Genomic DNA, 7,412 nt, shown 5'->3' on the forward strand with positions numbered 1-7,412 from the left:
ATACTATATACTATATAATATAGTATTTCATTCCGTTTCTCATACCTTTTCCTAGATTCTCCATTTTATAAGCTCTCCAGGGCTTCTGCTGTGGATGACCCACAGGCCATACTTTAAGCATCTTAGAGTAACACAAACACAGTTAACTTGCACAAGGAATTTTTTTCCTCTGTGACATAGTATTAACTTGGATTAATGGAATTGTTTAAAAGTTCCTCTTGCCTATGGTTCAAGATTTTATATGATTTCTTCCTTATAGAGAAACTAAGAAGGATTAAGGGATTTTTTAAAAATCATAAATGATAATCCTAATAGCCCAGATTTGTCACTGCCAATGATATGGTTTCAAAGTACACTATAGGGGACAGATCTTACTTCCCAAATTGGAAAAGGCTCACGTACTTGCCTTATTTAAACTGAGTAAGTAAGTAAGTTTTCACATATGAAAGGGCTACACAATCCTAAAACAGCTAAGGTTTTTCTCTCGCTTGGAAAGATAGTTTCCATATCAGTTCCTGGATCTGTCAGCAGCTCTTTGATGCTTTGTACATGTTTAGGAGAGTCTTATATCTGCCTCAGGTTTGAACGTACCATGATTATTATCCAGCACAACCAGATGACATGTGAATCAATTTTAGAGACAGAAGAGGAAGATAGTCATCTATGAGAAAAACAAGCCAGTAGATGCCTTGAGAGTTTAAAAAATATCCTCAAACTGCCTGGCTTCTCCTCCTTCCCCAACCCCCATGCATCCCACCATCCCCAAAAAGGAAGGGGGAAAAATGCCTCAAACTAGAGCAATGCTTTCTTTCCCAAGATAATAGTGAAATTTTAATCTAGAAAAACAAACTGTACATGAGTTTAGAGATGAAAATCCGTATACTCTAAGTTCAAATGTAAGTTGCTGAACTTAAGAAATTCCTTCTCAAACTTTTGAACTAAATATTTAAGCAAAATTGCATTTTAAAACAACCAGACGAAATCAACTATTCATGGCAGCAGGCATATATTTATACAGTCATTTGTCTTTGTATAATATTTTAAACTACACCTTGGAATGAAATGGACAGCTCTTACAGTGAGACAAACTTGTATAGATGTTGAAAAACTAGGGAAGTACTGATGTGTGTATGACTTTGTTTGCTTTTATGCAGAATCCCATGTAGACTTGGGCCATGTAGACCTAGTTAGCCTACAACTCAAGAGTTCCTCTGGCCTTTGTGGCCTGGGTGCTAGGATTAAAGGCATGCGTCCCTATGCCTGCAAGCAAATCTTCACAGAGCATTCCATTTCCATAGCAGTGATATGAGCTTGGTTTGCCTTCTCAGAACTCATGCTGTAGGCTGATTATCTTGAGAACTGAAAAGTTGGACACCCAGTTGGCCTGAGTCTTTACACATGAGGCCTTGAGATGGGATGGAGAAGGAATGAGTCATCAGAATGTAGCCCTAGTGATGAATTTCTGTGGCTTTATGAGATCTGAAGCAACGCATGTTCATGCATGCCTCCGTCTCTTAAGAGGGATGCCCTGTACCACCTCAGGAGTCTGTTGGAATACTACCACCACATGCAGCCTTTTACTTTGCACCTCCAGAACAATGGACGAAAATAAGCCTTTTTGCTATGGAAAAGACTCCTTCTTGCTATTATAATATTAGTAACAGAAGGTGGACAAAAACAATATTTTAATTTCATAGACGTTGTAGCTCTCATTGTGTAAGCTCACGGTATAGACAACATTACCAACATTAAGCCATTACCACTACTGTGAGGCAAACAAGCTCAAAGCAAACTTTTCATATCATTTTTATGTTTTTCCCCCTCTGTAAATAAGCTTACTGTATTATCTCTGTTGACATGTTCAAATACGCTTTAGTCCTAAGGCTAAAGAGTCTAAGCTCAAGTTGTGACTCTAGGTATAAAAACAACTAGGTACTTCAGTGAGATATGTAGTCATTAAAGAAATGACATCTTTTTTTTTCTTAATAGCAGTATCCATTAAACATATATGAGACTAGTTCTCTTACTCGAGAAGTACAGACTTCCTTCTAACAAGAGTTCTATTTAAATTGACAATCTAAAGTTGCTAAAGGGTCTTTTGCCAGGGAGAGAATCACTTAACAATAAAGAAATATTCATAGAATTCCATTTCTGATAAAGATTCTGATCAAAGAGCAAGTGCCTTGACCGCAATGGATTTCCGTTCCATGCATAGCCTTTGTTTACAATTTGCTTTTAACGTTAAATCCACCCTTTCTGCCATTTGTTTCGTATGTGTATAAGTTGATGAACATATGTGTGATGTTACATCTTCCTCAGTCACTGCTCTACCCCCAGCCCCCTTTTTTTACAAAGAGAGAAGGAGGGGGGATATCTCACTGAACCTGGAATTTACTGTTTTGGCCAGACTCTCTGGACAGTGAGTTCTCAGGACCTTCCTGCTTCTGCCCTCTAGTTCTGGGGTTACAGGCACACGGCCAAGATCAGATGAGATCGGGCACATTCAGGGTGATATGGCCCTAGACTCTTACAGGCATACTTACCTTTTTCAAAAAAGAAAAACGTGAGTGATGGGGTCCAGACTTGGTTCTTCATAGTTGTACAGGGTTAAGATGAAGAAGTGCCCTACTCTACATTATTCATCATTATGTAATAATAGATTTTTCCAGATGTGCTCTGCCTTGAGAGACTAGTTTACAAGCAGCTTTCGATTCAGTTGCGAGGGCGGAGAATGATTGTTTCCTAAGGTGGGCCAGCAAACACTACTATCTAGCCAGTACCACCCACATAGCACTGACTGATAATGACTAAATCTTGAGCATAAAAATGATATGGTTCTTTACTTATTAGGCTAAATTAGGGGCACATGGGTGTATTAAAATCGTGTCAAGAAAAACCATGCCCAAGGACTTATCAGATGTTCCAGATGGCGGAAAGGGTGCTAGTCCTTCACCTGGACCTATAAAGTGCCGGAAACAGAGTACTGTGATGGAACAGCTTCATATCTACCTGTTATCTCATAGCTGGCATACAGCTTAAGGACCAACAGGCAGAGAGTTCCCAACTATCCCTGGAGCTTCAACTCAGCTTGGTCACCTGCTCGACTGCCATCTGCCTGTCTACCTGCAAACCTTTCTGGACCTGGATCTGCCATCCCTGTGCCAACCCAGTGGCTCTGTCCTTTCACATTGAAACCAGAGTCAACTGTACCTTCTCTGTCGATCCTGACTCCCTCAGCCCACTTATGAAACATCTCATATTCTGATTCTGCTTAGCCTCTTTAACTTGAACTTGTTCTGTAAACGAGAGAGACAGACAGACAGACAGACAGACAGACAGACAGAGGTAGAATTACTGTGTGATATGTGGTATGAGTTAATTAAGATTGAAATAAAGGAGCTGGAGAGATGGTTCAGTAGTTAAGAGAACTTGCTGTTTGTCTAGAGAACCCAAATTCAATTCCCAGCACTCACAAGGTAGCTCACAACTGTGTCTAATTCCAGTTCCAGATGATCAAGACATACATGCAGGCAAAATATCCATACACACTATAAATAAATAAATAAATAAATAAATAAATAAATAAATAAATAAGAATAGAAGACCTGAATTTGCCTCCGCTAGATCCAAGGTAGTAGGGATTATCTGAAAACTTGCTGCCACAGAAACGCCTTCACCATGTGAATTCATTGAATACAGTTATTCAATGACAAGCATACATTTATTTAATAAATTCTGACATTGTGGAAGGACATGGGCATGTGTCTATGTTTCTGACCTAGCATGCCACAATCACAACACAAAGCAAGCACTTTGCCCACTTGGCCATCTACCCAGTCCCAATCGTTTCACGGGACTCTTCTTTGGAAAGCCGGTGCCAATGGATGCTCTACTAATGAAAGGGTGTCTGGGATGAAGAACAGAAGACAGGTCTTGCTTTCTGTTGTGATGACCAACAGCACAGTTCCTTTAAAAGATGTCGGCTAGGATTCTCCACTTAGCCCCTTGACTTCTGTGGTCCTCCAGACTACTGCCACTTTCTCTACCTAACTCCACTTGCTCCTTCTGGCTTTTGTTTTGTTTGTTTTTGTTTTGTTTTAACATCTCTATATATGACTAGTTTCTTAGACATGACTCTGTCTGAAATAATTTATCCTGGATTCTGATTTCTGAGCCTTAATTTGGACTTTGACAGATAGATTTATATATATCTGCCTGCCTCTGCCTCCCAAGTGCTGGGATTAAAGGCATGCACCACCACTGCCTGGCTGACTGATAGATTTTTAAACAGGTTGGTTCAAAGTGCTTGAGGACTCCATGCCAAAAAAAAAAAAAAATCGAGATATAAGAAGATAAACAGCTGAGATGAAAGTTGGTATAGAGTTCAAAAGGACAATGCGGCTAGCTGCTATGGGATACTAAAAGATACTAAAAGACAAGCATCATAGTTTGAAATTTTGAGTTTTTAAACTGTAATCTTCAAAACAACATTGTAATCAAAGCAGTATAAGTTTCACTCCATATGGGAGAAAGATAACTGGAGAGGTTCAATTTAGGCTCCCAGAAACCTGTGTTGGTATTATAGTGGTGAGCAAACCTGCCTTCCAACTTAGGCTCCCAACAGGTGGTTAACACAGTGTCAGGGCTGCGATTCAATGCTGTGTAGTACTCAGCATCCTCTTCCCACTAGTTCACATTTCTTCAGAAAGTGTGGAATATTATGGAATATGGAAGAGTAGGCATCAAAAGGAATATTCTGGTAGTTAAAAAAGCATTCAAGTGGGAAAATATCAGGTATGCCCAGAGTAAGAAGCCAGAACAGAAATCCATGATGGGAGGCCTGGAGATGCAGAAGAAGTGTATGGAGGCCAAGATCAGAATGATTTAAATGGTACATAAAGAATTTTTAAACAATTTTATAAAGGGCTGGGAAAATGAATGGGCAAAAGTTAAAAAGGTATTTATTTTATTTAAAAGGGAAAAGAGGCTATTAATAGCCACCAAGTCACTGTATTTGCTAAAGGTATTTAATTAACACATTAAAACAAAACTAAATAAAAAATGTTATGGCTTATTTCCATTACACCAAATGTTCTTGGGGCACGTGCGCGCGCGCCCGCGTTTGTGTGTGTGTGTGTGTGTGTGTGTGTGTGTGTGTGTGTGTGTGTGTGTGTGTTTGCTGTGATAAAACACTAACCAAAAGCAACTTGAGGAGGAAAGGGTTTATTCGGGATACGTGTTTTGATCCCAGTCCATCTCTAGGGCCAAAAGCAGAAGCAGAGGGGGAACCTGGAGGCAGGAACTGCAGCAGAGACAATGGGGGATAGAAATGCCTGCCTTCTAAGGCTTGCTCAGCCTGCTTTCTTACATAACCTGTGCCCAGCTGCCCATCTTCTATAAGGATGGTACAACCTAGAGTGGGCCTTCTACATTGATCATTAATCAAGAAGATGCCCCCACAGACTTGCCTATGAGCCAATAAGAAAAGAAAAGAAAAGGAAAGGAAAAAAAAACACTGTATAAGGAAGAAGACTAATTGTTCTTCCAGAGAAAAACATATTTACTTGTTTCTTGCTTTAGTTCCAAGACAATCTCCAGGACTATGAGAGATCAAATAACTATACTCACTGAAAGGTGATAGTCTTTGACTAATACACCTTTAAAAGATATAAGGAAGAGATAGCAACATTTCTTTGACCAGCCAATGACACTAAAAAGAGAGATTTTGATCAAGTGGGACTCCAATTAGCCACCAATGTTCTGTTTTATTCTGCTACAAACATGTAATTGAAACAATTGGGTTCGGACATGTCATACCCGAGATCTTTTTGTGAGCTATCTTAGTTAGACATTCAACTGTTACTTATAACTTTGTTTCCATGGGAGATGCCTTTGCAGTTTCCAAACAGTAGACCTTGAATCAACTTTTGGACTATAACTTGCAACTTGGGGAACCCCTGTGCACTGAATGTAAATTTTCTATTACCAGTGCTTTAACACCACTGAATCTCAGAGGGTTTCAAATTTATTTCTTTTAAATCCAATACTTCATTTTAGAATAAGGGATATTTTTAAAAGTATCTTTTTTGGTATAAGCATGAGGCAAATCCAATAATTCTTTGCCATCAAAGACCCGAGGAGAAAGGGTAATTCTTGTACATTCTATGTACAATAATTAAAACATATTTGAGTAGTTGTTTCAGTCTCCACAATGCAAAAGTAAGGAAAAGTCAAGAATTGAGTTGACTAGCCTTGAAATACCTGCCTGATATTCTTCCTCCATAATAACATTTGGAAACTGTAGGGAATGTCTTTTATCCATAGACTGGAATTGTAAAGATAGTTTTAGTCACTTTCTAGTGCATAAAAAGTTGCAGGCTCATACCTGCAACTGCGAAGAAAACTGGTCTCTTTTCCAGGAAATGAAATGATCTTACTGATCAAGAAAAGGCTAGGGAACATGTGACTGGATTTCGAGTTCATTTCACTCTTTCACTTAATTTCTTATTTCCACTTAAACAATAGAGCCTTTGTAATAGATATAGAATATTAAGAAGTATCTCTCTTCTATCAGCCCTTATTCTCTAAAGATGTTAATTATTCTCATTAAGTTCAGAACTGATAATCTGAAGCCACTATATCAGTAAAGTTCTAGACAGCCTCTAGCAAGGCACACTAACAAGCAGTGGTATTTTTAGTGGAGACTCGTGTCATTTTACCCTGAGATCTTTTTGCTTGTTTGGTGATTTTATAAGCCAGATTTACTTCTGGTCCATTTGTTGTATAAGGAACAGCAATGATATCATCAACACATTAAAGAAAAGTTCGAAATCTTAAAAGCATTTGCTTAGTATCATAGCATCATAGGCCCAACAAGTTGGAATTGTTAGGTTTATTTAGAGTCAGGCTGGTCCTTTCTTTTATACCATATCTTTCAAACACTCCATCGTGCCCTTCTTCCTGATGTTAAAGGTGTAAGGCTGGGATTCAAAACTCCCTGGACGACTGAGTCCTCATGCAAAAGACCTTCCTCCAGACCACATATGCCTGCTGCCACTAATTCCAGGAGAATTTTAATTTCCATAATTTCTCCCCACCCCACTGGGTTATTTGGAAGTATTTTTTCTTAGCAAACATTTTTAAAGCACACTTTATTTTTTTTAGTAGAAGAATGTGTAGAGAAAGGTATATAACTTGTTTCTGTTTTGTTTTGAACCACTTTCTTGTGAAGGCTTCCCATATTAGAAGTTGAACATGTTTTGTGCATATAATGCGGTAAATTTGAAGAGAAGGACACATTTGAGAGACCCTCATTACAACCTATGCTGTAAAACTATTTATTCACTTTGAAAGTCTCACATTTTTTCCTCTTTGAATAACTTTTAAAGAATTCCAGGTTGAGAACATGTTTT

Source organism: Mus musculus, chromosome 14 (assembly GCF_000001635.26).
Source record: "Mus musculus strain C57BL/6J chromosome 14, GRCm38.p6 C57BL/6J".
In the NCBI taxonomy this organism is placed as follows: Eukaryota; Metazoa; Chordata; class Mammalia; order Rodentia; family Muridae; genus Mus; species Mus musculus.